This window comes from Perognathus longimembris, chromosome 2, assembly GCF_023159225.1.
Source record: "Perognathus longimembris pacificus isolate PPM17 chromosome 2, ASM2315922v1, whole genome shotgun sequence".
NCBI classification, from domain to species: Eukaryota; Metazoa; Chordata; class Mammalia; order Rodentia; family Heteromyidae; genus Perognathus; species Perognathus longimembris.
This window is the reverse complement of record NC_063162.1, coordinates 86085279-86109594: the sequence shown is the minus strand read 5'-3', so window position 1 is coordinate 86109594 and position 24316 is coordinate 86085279. Positions and strand designations below refer to the sequence as shown.

Sequence of the window (24316 nt, the reverse complement as noted above, 5' to 3'; positions counted from 1 at the left end):
CAGATCATCTCTGATTGTGGAAATTTCTTCCTCTAAAGAGCTGTATTTTAAATCTATTTTTTCATGCATTTCAATTCTCAGGATGTTAAGGTCTTCTTTAAAGCAGGCTTGCATTGTATCCATTTTTGCTTCCATTTCTTTAAAGGAGGCTTGCATTGTATCCATTTTTTTTTTTTTTTTTTGGCCAGTCCTGGGCTTTGGACTCAGGGCCTGAGCACTGTCCCTGGCTTCTTCCCGCTCAAGGCTAGCACTCCGCCACTTGAGCCACAGCGCCGCTTCTGGCCGTTTTCTGTATATGTGGTGCTGGGGAATCGAACCTAGGGCCTCGTGTATCCGAGGCAGGCACTCTTGCCACTAGGCAATATCCCCAGCCCCTGTATCCATTTTTGCTTCCATTTCTTTCTTGGCTTCCTGGGTGTCCTTCAAGATTTCCGCTCTAAACTCCTGGAATTGTTTTCTGATTTCATTTCTGACGCTTTCTATCATTCCTGTTAACATGGCCTCATTTGCTTTTTTATTCTCCATCTCCTCTTCAGTCGTACTGCTTTTTGGAGCTGGCGAGTTGGCTTGCTCTTTGATGAACTGTGTTATGTTTCTTTGTGATTTGCACATCTGGAGATCTGTGGATGGCTTCTCAGGTTTGGTTTATAGCTCTGCCCTCCCTCCTGTGTAGGCGCGTCTACCAGAGCAGGTGCTGCCTCTGTGGCCCCGCCCACCTGTGCGGGGTACGCCTACCAGAGCAGGCGCTGTCACCGGGGGTCCCGCCCACCTGTGCACTGTGCGCCCGCTACAACAGGCACTGGTGCTGTGTCCCCATCCACTTTAGCGGGGTACGCCTCCCAGAGCGAGCCCCGGTAGTTGGGTTGTGTTTGCGCCCTCCTGTGAGTCCGTTGTGGTATGTGTGGGGCCCAGTGGGATCAACTGTCCTGGTGCAGGTTAGCGCCCTCAGACTGCGCCTCCTTTGCAAACGGGGGGGCGTGATCAGGCCCAGGTGTCCCTGCTGGGCTGGTATTGCCCACCAGCGCCTGTGATTTTAGTTGTAAGAGTCTGCAAGGTCCAGGCGCCTCTGGTGGGGCTTGCACTGCCGGCCATCCCCTGGTCCCTGTTGGGAAGGGGGCAGGGCCAATTCGGCCAGTTCAGGATCCTGTGCGGCCTTGGGGCCGCTCCGCCCTTCCCCTGCTAAACTGACTTCCCAGCGCCTGATGGGAGCTTCCCGTCTGATTTGGGGGTTCTTTGTTCCCTTGGGGTGGGGAGCGGGAGGGAGGGAGATCTAGCTTTTTTGTAGGGCTTGGGTTTCTGATAGCTGGTCTCCTGTTGGGGGAGGGGGGTAATGGGGGACTCACTGATCCTGGATTGTGTGTGTGTCCCGCGCAGCCATTGGATCTTCAGGGGGTGGCAAAGTGTCGTGGTGGCATCCCTGGCTTCCCCCTTCTGCCGCGCTGGGTTCCCCAGCCGCCGTCCGTCCGATCCCGGTGTGGACCCGAACTTCTCGTCGCTGCTGTCATATGTCTTGGTCTGTACTCTCCCTAGTGTCCATGGGGTCCCGCTGTCTGGACTCTGTGCTCCCGGCAGCCTGTCTACCGATTGCCAGGTTCCCCTTTCCCAGCCTGGTCCTGTTTGGGCCAGGGTTGGCTGGTGTGGGGAGGGTGCCCCGGAGATTCTCTGGCTCCGTGTAGGTTTTCGGCCCTTCTTTTTTACTCCTTTGTGTTTTCCTGCGTATCTCCACTGCTTCTGGCTGCTGGTTTTGCTGGGTTCTTGATGTGGTATTGGGTGTTGGAGTTCCCAGCTCGCTATTCAGTTGGAGCGAGTCGGGGTGCCTCCCTACTGTGACGGCGCCATCTTTCCTCTCTGATCATTTGCTTTTGTTGAGTTTCTCTATGCTGCTTTCATAGATACTTGGAATGTGTCATTCACCTGCTTTCTTTTTTTCCTCATCTCCTTTTCTTATCCTAATTACTCTCTTTGCTTGATTCATGTTCCATGTTTAAACATCCAACTAATTGTGAATATATATGTGTATATACACATGTGTTCATGAATGTCTTTTAGGCCAAGCTTCCACATTTCATTTGTATTGTCTCACTAAGTATGTGTGATGTCCTCTATTTGCATCCATTTTCTTGCAAATGATAGAAATTCATTTTTCTTTTTAGTCAGTTGTGGGGCTTGAACTCTGGGCCTGGGTACTGTCCATGAGCTCTTCAGCTCAAGGCAAGCGCTCTACCACTTGAGCCATAGGGCCACTACTGGTTTTCTGGTGGTTGGTTGATGATAAGAGTCTCATGGACTTTCCTGCCCAGGCTGGCTTCAAATTGTGATCCTCAGATCTCAGCCTCCTGAGTAGCTAGGATTATAAGCATGAACCATGGGTGCTTGGCATGAGTTCATTTTTTGATACGGCTGTGTAATAGTCCATAGTATATCTACCACATCTTTTTTATCCACTCATCTGTTGTTAATCATCTTAGTTGATTCCTTTGTTTGGCCAGTCCTGGGGCTTGAACTCAGGGCTAGGCACTATCCCTAGCTTCTTTTTTGCTAAGGCTAGCACTCTACCTCTTGAGCCACAGTGCCACTTCTGGCTTTTTCTGTTTATGTGGTACTGAGGAATCAAACACAGGATTTCATGCATGGTGGCCAAGCACTCTACCACTAAGCCACATTCCCAGCCCTCCATTGTTTGGCTTTTATGAACAGTGTTGTGATGAATATGGATACACAGATGTCTTTCTAGTGTATTGATTTACTCTCCTTCCAATATATTGCCAATAATGGTATAATGGAGCTGTAGGAAGATTTATTTTTAGGCTTTTGAGGAATCTCCATATTGATTTCCATGGAGCCTTTTCTAGTTTACTTTCCTTCCAACAGTGCAGTTTTCTTTTATTTAGAGATGGAAAAGGATAAAGATAATCTTTCCCCTCTAGAATTAATAACAACTACTATTTATTGAATGCCAGGTTTTGTAAAGAGGGTATTTAGGGGTTAGGCATGTTGCTCAGTGGTTGAACGCTTATCTAGCATTTTTCTGTGGGAGTCTCATTAAGTCTCACAACAAATTTATAAAGCAGATTATATTATTGTCCTCACTATACATCTGGAGAAAGTGAAACATCAGTTGATTTATGATTTCCATAAACTCCTCAGCTCACAATTTACCATCCAACAAGTGTGTACCAGGTTTCTATAATTTGTAATAATTGTTTAGATTCAGAGTATGCCAGGCTTTGTTTCAAATGCTCGGTGTATATTGAGATAGGTATTCTTTTTTTTTTTTCCTGCCAGTCCTGGGCCTTGGACTCAGGGCCTGAGCACTGTCCCTGGCTTCTTTTTGCTCAAGGCTAACACTGTTTTCTATATATGTGGTGCTGGGGAATCGAACCCAGGGCTTCATGTATGCGAGGCGAGCACTCTACCACTAGGCCATATTCCCAGCCCCGCACATCTGCTTTTGAGCCATACATCTACTTTTGGCTTTTGATGGTTAGTTGGAGATAAGAGTCAAGCTGGGTATTGGTGGTACACTCATAATCCTAGCTACTCAGGAAGCTGAGATTTGAGGATTGCAGTATGAAGCCAGCCCAGGCAGGAAAGTCTGTGATACTCATCTCCAATTAGCACCAAAAAAGCCAGAAGTGGAGCTCAAGTGTTAGAACTCTAGCCTTGAGAGACAGAGGGAAAGAAAGCTCAGGGGTTCAGGGACAGTGTCTAGGCCCTGAAATCAAGCGCCAGGCTGGCAACAACAAAAGGAAAAAAAAAAAAAGGGAATTTTCTTCCCTGGCTAGCTTCAAATGTCATCATCAGGTCTTAGCTTCCTAAATAGCTAGGCATGAGACACAGATGCCCTGCTCCCGACATCTTTCTTACAAACTCAGTCCTACAAATCCAGTGGGTAAAAGTCAAGAACAAAAGCTTTGTATGTAAGGAATCGAGAGAAGAGATACCACACTGTAATTATCTTCTGATTTCTTCCAATGAGAGTGTCATTGGAAGAGGTGGGGGAGGCAGGTGTTCTTGTTGCACACCATCTGGGTTGGGGGACTTTATCACCATGGCTTCCCTTTCTAGGGTCTCAAAGGGAAAACTCTAAGGCTTTTCATTCGCTTATCTTCTGGTGATTAGGTCCAGTGAAACAGCTTCTTTTGCCCTAACACAGAAAGTTGCTATGCCCAGAAGTCAGAGTCATGATTTGCTCTGAGATGCTGAACTGACACTGGTTCTCTGGTCATCTCCCTGTTGGTTGGTTGAGAAACCTTGAGAAACAGTGACCTCTATTTTGAGAACTTGGCCAAGCTGTCTGTAGATGGGCACGTGTCAAATGACCCTGGACTACATTCAATACTTGTGGCACACAGAATAACAAGTAATAACTTTGGCATTTCACCCCCTTTTAGCAGGACTTTGTCTTATCATTGGGTCCCTGAATCCTGGCTAGGACTTGAATGCCAATGAGGTAATAATCTTGACTTTCACAGGGAGTGGCTGTGATGTGAGCTTCACATGGGGGGAAGGGGCTGAGTTTCAGAGTATATACATTTACATTCTATTTTTAAATTTTGTTATCTTACCTGACAGTTCAGAGACATTTTATTTTGTTTTGTTTTTTTGCCAGTCCTGGGGCTTGGACTCAGGACCTGAGCACTGTCCCTGGCTTCTTTTGCTCAAGGCTAGCACTCTACCATTTGCGCCACAGCGCTGCTTCTGGCTTTTTCTATGTATGTGGTGCTGAGGAATCAAACCCAGGGCTTCATGTATACGAGGCAAGCACTTTACCACTAGGCCATATTCCCAGCCCCCCAAAGACATTTTGAATTTGAACAACATTGTGTGTGTGTGTGTGTGTGTGTGTGTGTGTGTGTATGCACTAATATTAGGGCTTGATCTCAGGGCCTTGGTGCTGTCCCTTAGCTTTTTTTGCTCAAGACTGGCACTCTACCACTTGAGCCACACCTCCACGTTGGTGTTTTTTTTTTTTTTTTCTGGTTGATTGGAGAGAAAGAGTCCTGTGTCATTCCTGCCCTGGCTGACTTCAAACTATAATCCCCAATCTCAGCTTTTTGAGTAGCTAGGATTACAGACATGAACCACCATGAATTGATCCACTCATCTATTGTAGGGCACCTGGGATGTTTCCATATCTTGACTATTGTGAATAGTGTGTCCATGAACATATGTGCAGGTGTTCTTATCATGTCATGGCCCACGGGCCCACGATGTTCAGGGTAGATGCCTAGGGGTGGTATAGCTGGGTCCGTGAGGAACCTCCAGACTGCTTTCCATAGTGGTTGTACTAGTTTACATTCCCAATAGCAGTGCAGTAGGATTCCTTTTCCCCCACATGCTTGCCAGCATTTGTTATTTGAATTCAAAATGTAGGCCAAGGGGCTGGGAATATGGCCTAGTGGTAAAGTGCTCGCCTCAAAATGTAGGCCAATCTAACTGGGGTGAGTTGGAATCTCAGAGTTGTTTTGATTTGCATTTCTTTTATGGCCAGGGCTAACGAGCATTTCCTCATGTGTTTCTTTGCCATTCTTACCTCTTCTTCTGAGAAGTCTCTCCTTAGCTCTCTTCACGCATTCCTCTTTAAAAGAGGAAGTTTTCTCTATAATCTGCATACTTGGAACCTTTCATTAGCATCCAAAGAACACCCTGTGAATATCCTGTACTGTTTGTGATCATGTTCCTAATTGAACCCATCTTCTTCCTCTTTTGTCTATAAACATACCCCTTTTTCCAACTTCCTTATTCGACAATGACACCAACGTTCCTCCAGTCACCCGGGGGTGAGTTAACCCTGATTCCCTTTCTCACTCATGCCTTCTTCCCAAGCTCTTCTTGTTATTTATTTTAATGGTCTTTATTTCTTAGAGCAGTTTTACATGGCTGAGCAGACAGATATAGGCATTATGTGCATCTCCTTGTCCTTCCAGTAGAATATCGACATTCTACTCTAGTTACATATCCTCAGCTGGTGAACCTCTGGCCCAGGTGCAGTTTCTTTTTTTTTGGCCAGTCTGGGAGCTTGAACTCAGGGTCTGAGCACTGTCCCTGGCTTCCTTTTGCTCAAGGCTAGCTAGCACTCTGCCATTTGATTCACAGTGCCACTTCTGGCTTTTTCTATATATGTAGTGCTGAGGCTTCATGTATATGAGGCAAGCATTCCTGCCACTATGCCATATTCCCTAGGTGCAGTTTCTGGTAGGGTTCATTCATGGTGTATTGTGTTCTCTGGGTTTTAGCAAATATATATTGATTATTTATCCTGTTAATAGTATCACACAGAATAGTTTCACTACCCCAGCTCCTCTGTCCTCTGATTCTTATTTTTTCATGTTTTCAAGGCCATGAGCTCTAACCCTGCCTGATGCATTTCAGCTGCTCCTCCCACAATGGAAGAACTAGCCTGTAATTTCTCTCCCTGACAGTCTTCTATCCACCCCTAGGTAATTCGTTGCCATTGTGCCTAGGCTCTTTAAGGAAAGTCTGTTTTTGAGGCTCAGAATGTGGCCTAGTGGTAGAGTGCTTGCACCACATACACAGAAAGAGCTGCAAGTGGCGCTGTGGCTCAAGTGGTAGAGTGCTAGCCCTGAGCAAAAAGAAGCTAGGGACAGTGCTCAGGCCCTGAGTTCAAGCCCCAGGACTGGCAATAAAAAAGTCTTAAAATTTTTTAAAAATGTTTTTGCCAGTCCTGGGGCTTGAACTTAGGGTCTAGACTATGTCCCTGGCCTCTTTGTACTAAAGGCTAGCACTCTACCACTTGAGCCACAGCACCACTTCTAGTTTTTGAGTGGTTAATTGGAAATAAGAGTCTCATGGGGACTTTTCTGGCTGTGCTGGCTTCAAACTGTGATACTCAGATCTCAGCCTCCTCAGTAGCTAGGACTGTGAGCTGATATGAAGGCATATATTATGTTTTTGTTCTTGTTTTTTTTCCTCCACTGCTCAGGATCAAACCCAGGGCCTTATGATATCCCCATCCCTGTAGTAGGTTTTTAAGTAATCTACAGATTATTTAAAGTGTAGGAGCAGATATGCATAGGGTATAAGTAATCCTATAGCTTTTTTGGGCAGACCTTTACTCAGATTGTGTGTAAAGGCATTGAGCCGTGCATATTTTATCATACATAGTTGTATTTTAGAACTAGTTTTCACATATGAGAGAAAATATGTGCATTTTTCCTCTCTGAGCCTGACTTACTTCACTTAACATGATTTCTTCTAGATCCATCCATTTCCCTGCAAGTGACAATATTATTCTGGGATTTTGATGTTTGAGTATTTGTGTCTACATGCTGGAAAACCAGTCTTCTCAGAGGCACAAATCCTGCTTTCTAACAGGATAGAAATGCAGCATTCCCTCCCTCAGGGACTTATGAGTCTAAGGCCCCCATAGTATCCCTTGCAGGTTTGCCTTCTTGTAGTTTTCAGGCATGGTCCCAGCCTCAGGATATGAGCCCTTCATTCCCTCCAAAGCATTGTTGCTTCTTAACCACCCAGGCTGATGGTTTCTGCTTGTCTTAGGGTGAACATCAAAGCCTAGCCGTGTCCTCCTTCCTTCTTTTTGGATCCTCCCTTTGTTCTCCTTCCTGTAGCTCTGTCACTAGTGCTGTTGTTATGCCAAGTCGCGAGAAGACCACCAAGAAGGCCACCGAGACTCAGACGTTCCGAAATGCAAAAGCAAGCCTTTATTCAGGCGAGCTGCAACTCGGGCCTTGTCCTGCCCACCGACGCAGGGGAGGTTAGGAGGAAGCCCCGAGCTGCAATTGCACAGGGCTTATAAAGGCAAAAAAACAAAGTTACAGCCATCAGGTGTTCAAGTAAGACAAAAAGCAAAGTTACAGCAATCAGGTGATCAAGTATGCAAGATTAGGACACGGGTACAAATCTGATTGGCTCAGGGCTTGAGGCATTCTGGGGGCAGTTAGAGTTAAGCATTCCCAGCATTCAGAGTTCTTGACCCGCTGGGCCCTAATAAGCTTGTCCTGGGTTTGCTCACAGGGCCTGCTTATCTCAGGTTCATGTGGTAAAGTGGGGTTCACGTGGTAAAGTGGGGCCTGACTTCAAAGTCTGGCTCTTCACTGTGAGTTTTGCATTTTGAATGACCTGTTTATTATCTGGGGCTTAGAACTTAGGGAGTATTTAATAACTCAAAAAAAAAATACCCCTTACTAGAATCAAACCTAGAACTACACACCACCGTAGCTCTCAGTGCTTATTCATTGAATTGACTTGTCATTGACCTCTAATTATCCTTATGGGGTCCTTTATAGCTAATGACCCTGAGTAGGTCATGTGTTAACTTCCTTTCTGAAAATGAAAGTATCATTTCCTTTTTTATACATTTTTATTATCTTTTAAGGAGTTGCACAAAAAAGTAACCATTCCACAAGTCAGTTTATGAATATAATCCATCTTGATTAATATCACCCCATTCATTATTCTAGAATGATCTTATCCCAGTCTTTCAGTGGAAGCTGAAATCTTGTCACTTTCGAATGCCTGGCTTTTCTTGGGTTAGAACTATAGTCCTACTACATATCCCTAATGCATTTGAACCCATTATGATAACTCAAGTACTTTTGGTTGGTTTCCTCAACTCTTGACTATCCTTTTTTACATTTATTTCTAAAGAGGAAGTGTTACCTATAGTGATTCCTTGTGGTTAGATTCTGTTTATCTAGGGTCAAATATTAGCTTCTTTTCTTACTAGCTTCCTGACTTTAGGTATCATTTCCTTAGTTAAAAATTGGCAGGGGGAAGGGGGACTGGGATTGTGGCTTATTGGTAGAGTGCTTGTCTAGCATGCAGGAAGCTCAGAGTTCAATTCCTCAGTATCACATAAACAGAAAAAGCCAGAAGTAGTGCTGTGGCTAAAGTGGTAGAGTGCTAGCCTTGAGCAAAAAGAAGCTCAGGGACAGTCCCCAGGCCCTGAATCAAGCCCCAGGATTGGCAAAATAAATAAATAAATAAAATTTAAAAAATGGGGGTAGTAATTATGCCTAGTCTGGGGGCTGTCTGGAAGATTTGAAGGATAATTATGTTACAGGGTTCGCAGAGTCCAGAACATAGTTTAAAAAAAAATTAAGTATTCTTTGCCTGATTGCATTATTTAGCTCTTTGAGACAAGGGCTTGATAAATTAGAAAAGCATTCTACTACTGAACTACACCCCCAGCTATTTCTACCATTTTTGATGGCAAAATTTTAGTGTTATTCCCCAATTTGTACTGCATAATCTGGTGGAGTTAAAGAGGAAAGAATGATAGAGGAAAACTTGTTCTCTTTAAGCATTCCTGTCTGGGCTCTTACTGGATCAGAATATTCTTTTCTGCTAGGCGGGAGGGTGGGCTCTGATGGAGGGGAAGTGGCTGGCAGGAGAGGCTGGGTTTTCCTCTCTTCCATCCCAGGTGGCTGGGTGCTTAGCAACTTGATGATGAGGCAGAAATGGAGACAATAGCTGGAACTCATTCAATCTCACTTCATTTACCCAATAGCTGTGGAGCACTGACTTTATCCCAGGCCCTATGCTAAATGCTAGGGTTGTAAAGCATGTCTTGAACAAGGTTCCAGCTCTCAGGAGACTTTTGAGATGAGAGACAATAAACAAGGAAAGATGAATGGATAGACATTGCCAAGTACAATAAAGTCTAAGGCAAAATTAGAAGGGTAGAATGTACCTGGGGGAGTCTGCTTTGGTAAAGGAAAGCTTCACTGGGTCAGGGAAGTTTCTTTGAAGAAGTGCTGAAGAGTTAATGAGGATGGGAAGGAATTGGGGTCAGGGAGGAGTGGGCTGAATGTCAGGACAATGGGAAGTACAAAGAGCCTGTGGTAGGAAAACTAGGGACTTGGTTAGTAAAGCAAGGGTTATGGCTTACAAATACCCCTGTCCTATGGAAAGGGGGTTTAAAATATTTTCCCATGAAAGATATACTTGAGGAGCATGTCCTGGGGAAGGGCCACTTCAATATGGGGGTGCTGTGGTTTGTGATTTTAAAAGGAGCCCTTAGTGATGTCTCTTGCTGCCTCCACTTTCCCAAACTGAGGGTCCCTGCTCTCCCCAGTCTGTCCACACTACTGGGGAGCCAGGCTCATTTTGACTTGGTTTTTGCTCGCTGACTGGGGTAGGCCCGACAAGGGGCATGGGTGCTGTCAGTTATGAGAACATTGGCTAGACGCTTAGGATGAGTCATTGTTTAATTGGATGCCTGTGGCCCATTTAAGTAAATCCTATTTTTCAATAGAAAAACTATCACATTTTGGGGGAAGTAATTTGGAAATGACTTCAAGGATGTACTTAAAGTTTTAATGCATACAGATGTTGGTTGGCCTTTATACTGTTTATGAAAAGTGATGAAAGATATGACTGCTCTCTATAGAGAATCATCTTGGACATATATTTATAATTTTGGAGTAGTAGTAGTCTTTCTATGTATGATGCAAAACTTGCCATAGGAAAATAATTATGAAATTTATTACATTAAAAATGAGCTGGATATAGTGTCTGTAGTTTATAATCCTAGCTACTTGGGAGGTAGAGATCAGGAAGCTTCACATTTGAGGCTCCACAGGCCAGAAAAAATGTGAGACCTTATGTCAACCAACAAGCCAGGTCTGGCAGATTATTACTGTGATCCCAGCTACATGGGAGGTTGTAGGTGGGAGGATCATAATCTTTGAAGAAAACAACAAAACAACTCTTGAGACCCTATCTGAAAAATAAGGCAAAAAAGGGCTAAGGGCATGGCTTAAGTAGTAGAGTGCCTGACTAGTAAACTTGAGGCCCTGAGTTCCAGCCACAGTACCACCAAGAAAAAAAATCCCCAAACCCCCCCCAAAACTGAAAAACTGTGAATGACACCTGCAAGAAGAATACAAAAAGAATCCCTGCAAATCAATTTAAAAAATAGAACAAAGTGGAGCACAGGTGGCTCATGCCTATATTCCTAGCTACTCAGGTGGTTGAGACCTGATGATCAATGTTCAGAGCCAGCCTGGGGAAGAAAGCCTGTGAGACTCTCCTATTAACCACCAAAAAGCCAGAAGTGGGCTCAAGTGAACAATACTAGCTGAGCAAAAAAGTTCAAGGACAGCGCCCAGGCCCTGAGTTCAAATCCTAGGACTGGCACAGAGCCCTCCCCCAGCCCCCCCGCCCCCCAAAAAAACAATACTGTATAAGAAGATGGTCAAAAGCTACTATAATGGTTTGGACATGAAGTAACCCCTTAAAAAACTAAAGTGTTGAAGGCTTGGTTCCCAGCTGCTGGTGCTATTGAGAGACGATTGGATCAAAATGGCACTAATCTGGGGCTGGGGATATAGCCTAGTGGCAAGAGTGCCTGCCTCGGATACACGAGGCCCTAGGTTCGATTCCCCAGCACCACATATACAGAAAACGGCCAGAAGCGGCGCTGTGGCTCAAGTGGCAGAGTGCTAGCCTTGAGCGGGAAGAAGCCAGGGACAGTGCTCAGGCCCTGAGTCCAAGGCCCAGGACTGGCCAAAAAAAAAAAAAATGGCACTAATCTCATCAATGGATTGGTCCATTAGATTTGGGCCAACTTGTGGAAGTGAGTCCCTGGGACTGTCTTTGAAGGGTTTACCTTGTCCTCAGTTGTTTTCCTGTCTTTCTCTGAGGGGAGCAACTTTGTCACAGCCTCCTGCCGCCATGATATGCCTTTTCAGAGGCCTAGAGAAATGGAGTAAGCTGGCTATGGACTGAAACTTGAAACTCTGAGCCAAAATAAATCTTTCCTCCCACTTCCCTTTTTTTTTTTTTTTTTTTTTTTCTGCCAGTACTGGGGTTTGAACTCATGCTCTCACTTTGTTTTATTATTCTCAAGGCTGGCACTCTACTATTAAGCCATACTCCAATTTCCAGCTTTTTGCTGGATAATTGGAGATAAGAAGTCTCTCAGATTTTCCTGCCTGGGCTGGCAGATCCTCAGATCTCAGCTTCTTAATTAGCTAGGATTATACGTGTGAGCCAATGGTGCTCGACTTATCCTGGTAAGAACAGGTAACAGTCCATGTACTTTGACAAACTTTTGAGAGTATAACACAATAGTGTTAGCTGTAGACACAACATGTATCTGATATCATTAGAACCTGTCATTTAAAGTCCTCCCCAGGCTTGTTGCTTTGCTTCCTTGGACTTCTTTTCTCACTTGGACTTTTCCTGATTGTTTTGGACCTACTGTTATCTCTGATAGTCTGAAAAGAATATTCACATGAATTTTTATGCTGGTAAAGACTGCATGCTAACCAAGGAGGTAGATGACTAAAGGCTACAGTAGCTTATCTTTTGCCTGAATGTTCCTGTAACAAGGTTTCATTTCCTGCTTACTTCACACCCTGCCCCCCCAAAAAAAAACCACAACAAAACAAAACTGGATATGCTCTGTGGTGTAGAAATAAATGGTATTGGGAAATCCAGCTTGTCATCTGACTGATAAGCCTCTCTTAAGCCCTTAAGAACTTGTTTCATTCTTAAAATGTTATTCCTTTTTTTGTTTTGTCAGAGTGAACTGGTTTGTTTATGTGGATTTGTTTTCACAGGCTAGTCCATCCTAGCACTGGACTTGATGCTGCTGGCTGTCCTTCATGTGCTGATTGAGTCACAGTCCTGCGTGGCTTGTTGAAAACAGATTGCTTTGAAACTTTGGGCTTTTCTTTGTGACATTGGCTTGTTCAGAAAGAGTACAAAAGTTTAATAACTATTTTTGTACTACAATTTCCTTTATTTCAGTTGCTTTCACTTTCATCATTGAGTGTCAAAAACTGCCTGTGAACTGCATGTGATTCTTCTGAAAGAATTTTAAGTACTTTAAGAAAACAGAGATCAGAGAAAGAGAAGAGCAGATTAAAAGAGCAGGAAAAAGAACCAGAAATTAAGAAGCTGTAGATGGTAAAAACAGTCAACAAGAATGGATTAGAAAAATAGATCAGAAAAATTAGCAAAATTGTGTTAATTGAATTGATGAAGAATAAATAATGAATTTGCATGTTTGATCATGGGATTATTTGTGTGCAGAATTTACAAGGCGAGCACTTTGCCACTGAAAGCATAGGTATCGGCCATACCTATGCTTTCAGCCACTAGGCCATATTCCCAGCCCTTGTGTGCAGAATTTAAACTTAAGACAAAAGCATTCTTCTAGATAACCATAATGCCATTGTTTTACCTAGGAAATGAAACTTTATGTAGTATATACCTAATAAAAGGTTCACTTTTCAAATATTATCAATTGGGCTAGGAAGTAGTTGCTTATGCCTATAATCGTAGCTATTTGGGAAGCTTCAATTTGAGGATCATGGTTTGAAGCCAGTCTGGGCAGACAAATCTGAGACTCTTATCTCCAATTAATTACCAGTGGAGGTGTAGCTCAAGTGGCAGATCACCAGTCATGTGGCAAAAGCCAAGCAAGAGCCAGAATCCTCAAGACTTAGTGCTATCACGCATACAGAGAGACACACAAGTCTCTTGTTCTAGTAATATCTTTGTAACATTTAAAAATTATACAATACTTGAAGTTACTTTTAATTGCAAGATAGCTGAAATGATATCATTTCATTTATATTTGTCATACAAGGAGGGAAGCCATTTGTGAAAGGAGTGGTCTTTTTTAATGTGTGTGTGTGTGTGTGTGTGTGTGTGCTGGTTGGTCCTGGGGCTTGAACTCAGGGCCTCGGCTCTGTCCATGAGCTTTTTTTTCTCAAGGCTAGCAACTTTACCACTTGAGCCACACACAGCCACACACACACACAGCCACTACTTCTAGCTTTTTGGTGGTTAATTGCAGGTAAGAGTTCCACAGTCTTTACTCCCCAGGCTGGCTTGAAAACTTGATAATCAGATCTCAGCCTTTTGGGTAGCTACTGTTACAGGTATCAGCCACTGGTGCCAAACTGGGATGCTTTCTTTCTTTCTTTTGCCAGTCCTGGGGCTTGGACTCAGGGCCTGAGCACTGTCTCTGGCTTCTTTTTGCTCAAGGCTAGCACTCTACCTCTTGAGCCACAGTGCAACTTCCAGCTTTTTCTCTTTATGTGGTGCTGAGAATCAAACCCAGGGCTTCGTGCATGGAAGGCAAGCACTCTACAGCTAAGCCATATTCCTAGCCTCTCCAGCCCCACCCCCTTCTCTCTCTCTTTTTTAGCATATTTTTTCTTTATTGTCAAAGGGAAGTACAGAGGGGTTACAGTTTCATATGTAAGGCAGTGAGTACGTTTCTTGTCCAACATGTCAACATGTTACCTCCTCCCTCATTTTTCCTCCTCCTCCCCTCTCCCAGATGCTTTCTTTTTTACAAATAGAACTGAAGCTGCCAACTTTGAAATCTTGATGTTTGTATTAAATTGGTAGTGAGCAGGTGGGTTCTTGTTCTCTGGAATAGTAAGTTAATAAAGCCAGTAATAGAAAAAAAAGCAACTTGAACAAAAGACTATTGTAAAACAAAAGATAAAGGCTCCTAGCAAGAACAATCAGTCAGACCTGGAAATCAGTAGTCCATTTTGGCTGCTGGGGTACTCTCTTTTATTCCCTTTTACCTGAGTCAGAGTCTACTTCCTAGACCTATTATTGGTGGTTTGAATTAGGAGCAGGGACTGGAGTAGTCAAGCCCACAGGCAGAAGGCCTATTGGTCCATTGGAAACAGAGACAGGGACTCAACTAGGCCAGAGTGATTGCTACCACTGTCTCAGAGTTGTACCTCAAGCAGCCACAAAAGCAACGGTGACAGTGCCAAAGAGTGGAGAAACTGTGCAGTGCAATCTTTTGCTCTTGAAGGAAGAAGAGCTTACCGAAAAGGAACAGCAGTGCTCTATTGCTGCTTGTGCCTTCTGAGGAAAGGAGAAAAAAAAGCTGTGTAACTGTTATAATTAACACCAGATGTTAAAATAGGACTCATTTAATATTCAGGAGGCTGAGATCTGAAGATTGTTGTTTAAAGCCAACTAGGGCAGGAAAGTCTGTGAGACTCTTATCTTCAATTGAGAGCCAGAAAACTGGAAGTGATGCTGTGGCTCAAAGTGATAGGGCACTAGCTGTGAGCAAAAGAGCTCAGAGACAGCGCACAGGCCTGGAATTCAAACCCCATGATTGACCAAAAAAAAAGGGGTGGGGGATGGTGGACTATTCCTTTGAGATAGAGATGTTTGTCAGCTTTCAGGAATGCTGCTAGGGACCCTGGGTTGTGTGTGTGTGTGGGGGGGGGGGGGGGGCGGGGTTGCAGCACAATGGACTGTGGCTTTTTCTATCGAAGTTATATTTAGACTATCTTTTATAAGTTATATGCTTAATATTGTACCTAGAATAAAGATGCAATCCTGTTTTATTCCAGCATTCTTGGGCTACTTTAAAAAGTAAATTGATTAAGAGTCATGCGATTTCAGAACTGAAAGTAACCCAGGTGGTTGCTGAAACCCAGGGTTATTGCTGGGGAAAGCGAATCATTGGTGCAGTTACATATCTTTTAATTGTAATGATTTGCCTTATAGAAAGTATGTACAGGGAAGGCAAGCCCTCACTCCTTAACTCTTATACCAGTAGTGCTTTTTAAATTTTTAAAAATGAGTCATTAGTAGCAGTGATTGTCATGGGTTTATTGTGATCATGGCCTTTAGTCTAAGGCATTTTCTATACATTTAACATATACAGTAACTGTATATGTTTAGTTCTGTTGTCAGTCACCAGTTTAAAGATGAGGATAACAGGGAATAGACTAAGCAAGTGACCCAGGGTCACTTAGCAGGAGCCTTGGTGCCATGACTCCTCAGGAGATGATGTCAAAGTCCATATCTTGCTCAGCTCCTGTCAGAATAAAGATGCTTCTGAGTCTCACCACTGGAGTGTTGGGTTTTGTGATTGTCTTCTAGTCCTGATGAAGACCTCAACACATTCTAGTCCCTCTGATTGCCTGGTGTTGTTGAGCTCACACACCTGTGAGCACTGGGCGGTCTGTGCTTTGTTGGTGCTGTTGCCTAGCTTTGGAGTGATTCTGAGTGCTGGTTTTCTCCAGTCATTCAGTGTACATGCCAGTGTATCTGGTACTATGGTAGAGGCCAGAGATCCTAAGTGAAGAAGAATATGAGGAGCTGTGACATTTGGCATTGATTGGTGTGACGAGAGACTCAATTCATACTCAAATAAGGGTAAAAATATAATTATGGTCAGAGCTACCAAGGAAAAAGGTACATAGGAAGTGTACCTAGGAATTTGACCTTGATGGACTGAATGATAGGGCAAGCTCCCATGAGTTAGTGATGTTATAACTGAGATCTAGATATGACTGGTACTAATGACAAGGGTTTCCTTTCCAGCATTACTCTTGAACATGTTGGTGATCTTGTAATGCTAGTGTTTCACTACTGTAAGCTGAGTGTCTTCATCTGTGAAATGGGTAGTTGTGAGAATTAGAAGAGGCAGTGCACATGACATCTTCAGCATGGGGCTGACACGGTTACAGATGTGGCTGTTTGTCTTACTGCTTTGTATTTTTGCTGGAAACTTCAGAAAGCCACTGAAACCTCTCTTGCTCTGTAGCAAAAGCTGCTACATACCTAAGAATAATTAACCTGAAAAATAAAGTGTTGAACAGAGATTTCATGAGGATCTTTACTGCTAAGGCCAAGTGTCCTTAGCATTTCATATGTGGGAAGATCCCCATAGAGTCATTGGTGTGACTTCACATTCAGAGTGGTTCTTTCTGGAAAGCAGTTGAAGTGTATCTGGAGTATATTAGAATTTTAAGATGTAGTTGCAGTCTATTTCTGATGGTATTCTATCATGAAATACATATCTTCTGTACCAGTACCACTTGGTCATAGCTCCACTTCCCACTTTTTGGTGGTTAATTGCAGATAAGAGTCTCATGGTTTGCCCTTCCCCAGGCCCACTACCTTGTCTAAGCCTGCTGTTTCTAGGGACTCAAAAAAGGAGGTTCCCCTATACCTTTCATTTGGTTTCACAGTTTCAGCTAGTATCTTTGAGTTTGGATAAGGTGCAAATGAAATGTGGGGCTGTCTTAGATGGAAATCTGTCTTCTGTGTCTGTTTCCTGTTTCACTAGCAAGCCCAGTGTAGCTCAGATAGTAAGTAGCTGTAATGGAGTCCCCCCCCCCCCCCCCCCGCTAGGGAGGGGATTCCTGGTAATGGGGTCTGAGGGGAGGGGAAATCCCCCATCCCTCCAAGAGTCCACCACTCAGAGACAGTCTCAAGTAAAAAAGATGGATTTATTGGGGAAGTAAAAAGAGAACTGACTGGCCAGGGCCACAGTCCAGACTCAGGTGCTGGGACCGTGCACCCCGGCGGTGCTCAGGGTCAGGTTATAAAGGCAAACACCACATAGTCAAGCCTGCCACACACACAGGTGGCCAATGAGGTTACAACACTTACAGAGCATGCCAGATCACACGCACGTGGCCAATGGAGTTACAATCTGTCTCATAGTAACTGTTTGAACCAACCTATCATTCTAGTTAGAATTGACACATGGATTTGGCGGGGCTCACATGATGCAGGCAGATATGCCTACTCATGGGAGGTCACAGGTTTAACCTTGAACTGAATGTTTCACAACTCAGGTGGTCAAGCAGTTTACATAATCTTATCACAGGAAGGGGAACTTCCCTGGATAGGGTGGGGGAGATCTTAGTGAAGATGGGAGTCAGCTTCTGCTCTCTTTAATCTGAGATGGAGTCAGTCTGACACCCCCCCACAGTTAATGATGGCGCTAGCCAGATCTGACCTCCATATTACAGTAGCGATCTGTCCTGTGCCCAGTCAAGCTATTCTATGGAGATGATAATTCCCCAAATATCATCCTTCTCAAATTTATGAAGGTAATAACCTATTAATCTTGAATCTTGCATCAATAAGATATGTTTTCTGAGAATTCTATTATATACCATCTTTGCTTCTGGTATGAAGCCAGTCTTGATTTTCCCTCCTTCTTTTGTATTTCTTAGGCTATTTTGTTAATCTTTGGACTTTGAATTGCTGATGAGATCACAAGATCAGCTTTCTTGAAAAAGACTCCTGCTGTTGGCTTAGTTTCATTTGCTCCATTCTGTGCTCCTTCCATGGAGGCCTTTCCTGGTCAGCCTACCTGGACCAAGTGTTCCTTTTGGATTGAACATTGGTAGGTCCCAGAGGTTTTGTTAACGCCGGAAGTGAATCAAGCCCCAGGAGGTAGTAAGTGAGCCTTGATGACCATGGACTTCTTTGATTTCATTGATTTTTTCTCTGTGCTCAGCAGGTATTTCTGTTAAAAGGCTGAAGAACTCAGTACATTTTTTTTCAATTGTTACTATGTGGTTTTATGGAGTCTGGCATATCATGGAGTTGTCTTTGCCAGATACATTACTCATTTCAGTGTCCCTCTGATACATGTAATGGGGTCCCCCCAAGGGAGGGGACCACAATGTAATGGGGCATGAAGGGGGATCCCCCATCCCTCCAAGAGTCCACCACTCAGAGACAGTCTCAAGTAAAAAGATGGATTTATTGGGGAAGTAAAAAGTATACTGACCAGCCAGGGTCACGGCCCAGACTCGGGAGCTGGGACCAGAACCATGAAAAGCAGGCTGGCCAGCCAGGGCCGCAGCCCAGACTCAGGAGCTGGGACCGCACGCCCCGGGTCATGCTCAGGGTCGGGTTATAAAGGCAAACACCACATGGTCAAGCCTGCCACACACAGGTGGCCAATGAGGTTACAACACTTACAGAGCATGCCAGATCACACGCACGTGGCCAGTGGAGTTACAATCTGCCTCATAGCAACTGTTTGAACAAACCTATCATTTTAGTTAGACTTGGCTCTCGGATTTGGCGGGGCTCACATGATGCTGGTGGATACGCCTACTCATGGGAGGGCACAGGTTGAATGTTCCACAACTCAGGTGGTCAAGCAGTTTACACAATCTTATCACAGCGAAGGGGAAGTTCCTTGGATAGGGTGGGGAGATCTTAGTGAAGATGAGTCAGCTTCTGCTCTCTTTAACTAATCTGAGAATGGAGTCAATCTGACACCCCTCAACAGCCAATGATGGTGCTGGCCAGGTTTGACCTCCATATTATAATGTCGAATGGTGTAATCTGAGTTTGTGCCCAGTCAGTGGGAGAATGAACATCTTGGACAATGAACAACAGGTGAGCCTAAGCAGAAAGTAAGATTAAATTCCTACACTACTGGGGCTGGGGATATGGCCTAGTGGCAAGAGTGCTTGCCTCGTATACATGAAGCCCTGGGTTCGATTCCTCAGCACCACATATATAGAAAACGTCCAGAAGTGGCGCTGTGGCTCAAGTGGCAGAGTACTAGCCTCGAGCAAAAAGAAGCCAGGGACAGTGCTCAGGCCCTGAGTTCAAGCCCCAGGACTGGCCAAAAAAAAAAAATTCCTACACTACACAATGGGTTCTCAGCAAGACTGAGCCAAGGCAATGACTTTGTTTAGGATTTTTAACTTATTTTATCTGGGCAAGTTTTGTGGTCCTGCAAAGACAGTCCTGGGATTGGTATATGTCCTTTTTTTTGTGTGTGTGCCAGACCTAAGACTTGAACTCAGGGTACAGGAACTGTCCCTGAGCTTTATTCCTCAAGGCTAGCATTCTACCACTTGAGCGACAGCTTCTCTTCCAGCTTTTTTTTCTGCTTAATTGGAGATGAGAGGCCCACAGATCATTCTGTACAAGCTGGCTTTAAACCTAGACCTTCAGATAGCCTCCTCAGTAGTAGGATTACAGGTGTGAGCCACCAGCACCCAGCTTCTTTTTTCCATACAGGGCTTTGGTGCTAAAGACTGCCACACCCTCATTACTACTACTACTACTACTACTACTACTACTACTATTACTACTACTTCTCCGTCTCCCTCCTTCTTTCTTCTTTTTTCTTTTCCTCTTCCTCTTTCTCTTCCTCTACCACCTCCTCCTCTTCCTCCTTCTTTCTCTTTTTTTGTCCTTACTTAACTGATTTTTTTTTTAAACTTCCTGTCCTTTTTAGCTCATGGCTTCCATTTCATTATTGTTGTTGCATACTGGATACCCAGGTGGACCTTGAACCCACAAAAATAATCACCAGCACTTAGTCAATTGGGCTAGGAGTCTTTATTTATTTAGCTAAGTGCAGCATCTGCTGGCCACCACCAGGATGGTGATAAACAGCGCCGGGGGCCAAATAGGGCTGGGCTTTTAAGGGCAGGTATCACCTGTACCACTCACAGGTGGTCCTGGGGTGAGAATCATATTTACCACATGCAGGTGATCTTGCAGGTTAGGCAAAGTAAGGAAGCAGAATTACTGTTAGTGATTACAATTTCAGTAAACCCCAGGAATCAAAGCAATCACAGCATTATGATTTCTGTAAATTCTAGTGACAAGGCAAAGCAATACAATTTCAGTAAACTCTGGTACACAAGGCAATCAAAGCAATACAATTCCTGGTTCTAGGTGTGACTAGTCTTAGCCTTAAGATTTCTCTTCCTAGAACTTCCCCTAAACTGAGTGGTCTTCCTCATTCCTTTCTTTTGCCTAGGTCCAGTTGTTTTGGGCTTCTGTTTTTCGGCTTAGGTTTGCCCCTCCCCAGGCCCATATGTCTAAGCCTGCTGTTTCTAGGGACTCAAAAAAGGGGGTTCCCCTACACTTGTTTTCCACAGTTATCAGCTTAAAATGCATCCTGCAAGATATGTCAGCCCTGGATTCTCTGACTGCCTGCTTTCCCACTAACTCCTCCCACCTCCACTTCTCTCATGTCACCCTTCTTCACTGCATGACAGGTATCACTGTTTGCTCATGCTCTGTTCCCAGTGAGCCAGCAAACCTCAGGATCTTTCCTCACACTCCAGATCAGCCATTACTACCAGACAAGAGATGATACAACTAAGGACTCAGGAAAGCCCTTGGGGTAGGATTCCAGAATTCTGCGATGAGTGGCATCCAGATTTGTGGAAATTTTTCATTTCGAATTTTTTTTTTTTTGGCAAAAGATCGGGGTCTTTGCATTAGCTTGCTAACCTTTATTTTCCGTGTGTGTGTGTGGGGGTGGTGGCATATGTTTGCACCAGTCCTGGGGCTTGAACTCAGGGCCTGGCCACTGTGCCTGAGTTTTGTTTTGTTTTGTTTTCCTCAAGGCTAGTGATCTACCACTTGAGCCATAGCTCCACTTCCAGCTGTTTTTTTTTTTTTTTGTTTGTTTGTTTTTTTGCCAGTCGTGGGCCTTGGACTCAGGGCCTGAGCACTGTCCCTGGCTTCTTCCTGCTCAAGGCTAGCACTCTGCCACTTGAGCCACAGCGCCGCTTCTGGCCGTTTTCTGTATATGTGGTGCTGGGGAATCGAACCTAGGGCCTCGTGTATCCGAGGCAGGCACTCTTGCCACTAGGCTATAGTGCCCCAGCCCCCTCACTTCCAGCTGTTTTGGTGGTTAGCTGGAGAGAAGAGTCTCACAGACTTTCTGGCAAGGCTGGCTTTGAGCCATGAACCTCAGATCTTACATCCTGAGTAGCTAGGATTACAGGTGTGAGCCGCTGACACTCAGATTCCTTGACCTTTTATGAAAGATATTATATTTGGATGTTTCCAAAGTAGGGAAAATAAAGTCTCATAATACAGGAGAGTCCTTTACATTGAGAGATTTTTTTTTTTTTTTTTGCCTGTCTTGGGCCTTGGACTCAGGGCTTGAGCACTGTCCCTGGCTTCTTTTTGCTCGAGGCTAGCACTCTGCCACTTGAGCCACAGCACCACTTCTGGCCTTTTCTATATTTGGTGCTGAAGAATCAAACCTAGGGCTTCATGCATATGAGGCAAGTACTCTTGCCACTAGGCTATATTCCCAGTCCCAGATTTTTTTTTAACTTTATAAAAAGTATAACACAGGACCAGAGGCATGGCTTAAAAGGTATAACAATTTCCTAGAAAGTATGGGGCCTTGATTTTATAGCCCCAGTTCTGCAAAGTAAATACATAAATACAAAAAGTTAATGCATTGTTTTCCTTCTCCATTTTGCTGTTGCCCTCAAAACTTTGGTCATAGTCTTAAGTGCTATTTGCAAACATTGTAAAATTTAGACTACTGAAAAGTTTTTATATTGGTGGTCCTAAATGTCCTAAATCAAGCTGGAAGACTTGAAGCTTAGAGCTTGATAAAGAAGCTTGTACAATACTCAGACCCCTTGCTGCCTTTTCCCAGGGCTGATCAGGTTCAGAACCGATAAGGTTAAAAATGACCCAAGGGCTCAATTAGATGACTTCCTCAAAGCAGTGCTTGCAGGTTTTTGGGTTCTGCCTTATAATTTTTTTCCTATGAAAATTTCCCAGAAGAGGTAACACTGATCAATGTGTATTGTACTCATAAATAGACATGTTGTCCTGAAATTTCTTTGTATAACTACTTAAAGATATTAGAAACAAATAAAAGAGGGGCTAGGAAGGTGGCTTAGTGGTAGAGTGCTTGCCTAGCACGCATGAAGCCTGGGTTCGATTCCTCAGAACCACATAAACAAAAAAAAGCCAGAAGTGGCTCAAGTGGTAGAGTGCTAGACTTGAGCAAAAGAAACTCAGGGGCAGTGCCTATGCCCTGAGTTCAAGCCCTAGGACTGGCGAGAGAGAGAGAGAGAGAGAGAGAGAGAGAGAAAGAGAGAGAGAGAGAGAGAGACAGAGAGACAGAGAGAGAGAGAGGAGAGAGAGAGAGGTCAGATAAAAATTGATGTTTGACTGACTTGTATGTGGCTTTGTAATAGTGAGGAATATGAAGGCAATTTATTGACTCATATTTGAAACAAAAGTAGATTAGAAATATACACTGATAAACCTAGCTACTAAGGAGGGTGAGAATCTGAGGATTGTAGTTCAAAGCCAGCACATACAGGAACGTCTGTGGGATTCTTCTCTTCCATTAAGCAGCAAGAAGGCTGAAACTGGAGCTGTGGCTCAAGTGGCTAGAGCTTTCCTTGAGCACAAAAGTTTAGGGACAGTGCCTAGGTCCTGAGTTCAAGCTCACAAAATGGAGGAATCTGAGATGCCCGGCCTTGCTCTTGCTCCTGACCAAAGTTAGGAGTCAGTGTTTCTCAGCAAACAGAAGAGTGGAAGCACTTCTTAAAGAACCATCTAGTTTTACCCCAAAACTGGAAGAAACTGGCTTGCTGAGCCAAATTCCTCAAGGGCTTAGATAGACTTCACACTCTGTCCCCACCACAGACATGCCTTGGGGAGAGCATCTTGTCTCCCCGTGCTTTGATAACCCTGCAGCCACTCTCCAAGCCACTCTCCTCTGAGAATACTGGACCAACCTGTCCCCCTTGCCTTTAGTGCAGCTTGCTTTTGGAATCTCAGTCGTTGCGAGGGTTGGCCCTCCCCTCCCCACGATGGAACTCTTCTTTAGCCACCTTTGAACAGCCACCGGACAAAACAGAAGGAAGAGGATTGTAGGGAAGGCAGGGCCTAGCTATGACAGAGTTGCTGAGGGGTGTGAATATGGGTACTCATTGGCTTTCAAATGAGTTTCCCTGGAAGGTGGTAGGAGCCAGGATAGCAGACCTTGTAGAGCTGACTCCATCTTGATTAGGGAAACATGGTAGGGAATGTTGGGGGGAATAGAGCTGACTCCATCTTGATTATTAGGTCAACCTGACCCCCAAATTCTGCTTCTATGCCACACTTGCTCATTTGTTGCTTACTCCACCCCCTGTGTCAAGCCCCTACATCTGGGCTAAGCTTTTACCTTTATAAACCCTGCTAACTGAAGGGTCAGGGCTTTCGATTCACACTGTGTCAGTGATGATCCTCATGAACCCAGGCTTGAGCTTGCAATAAAGACTTCGTGCGTTTGCATCGGAAGTGGCTCCTTGGTGGTTTTTGGGGACCCCAAATCTGGGCATAACGACCTCAGGGGATGGGTGATGCTTGGAGATCCTTTAGCTTGGGCCTGGCATGTGCCAAGGCCATGAATATAAAGGTTTAGGCTCATGGTTTTCTGATAGTACTTTTCAGGAAGCAGTTTTGAGACATGTTTCATATGTTGTACTATTTCCCCTTTAAAGTACACAATTTAGTAATACAGCATATTTGCCCAAAAGTGCAATATTGACCATAGGCAACTTGAGAGTATTTTCATTACTTCATGAAGAAACAGCTATTTATCTTTCGGCTATTGCTTCCCTGTCCTAAGTTTTCTTTTTTGTCCTCAGCATTAAGCACCTAGAACTCAAGAGTCCTATGGTGGTGTCCATTATAGATTTGCATGTGAAGGAAGTCGGATAGTATGGTCACTGCTGTGACTGGCTTCCTTCACTTAGTGTAATGTTTTAATGCAGCATGTACCAGACTTCATTCC

General features: G+C 44.2%; 1 protein-coding gene across 3 annotated transcripts in view; it reads left to right on the top strand.

The window, feature by feature from the left end:
• Snx10 (sorting nexin 10) overlaps nt 1-24316 on the top strand; it is a 73492-nt gene that overhangs the window by 8184 nt on the left and 40992 nt on the right. The window contains exon 1 of one of the 3 annotated variants that reach the window (XM_048339648.1): nt 18112-18130. The exons of 1 other annotated variant lie outside the window; for it this stretch is intronic. The gene's annotated coding sequence lies outside the window, so the exon portion shown is untranslated. Of the gene's footprint in view, nt 1-18111; nt 18131-19133; nt 19141-24316 lie in introns of those variants that run through there. One more of the 3 variants, XM_048339649.1, reaches the window with a different exon arrangement.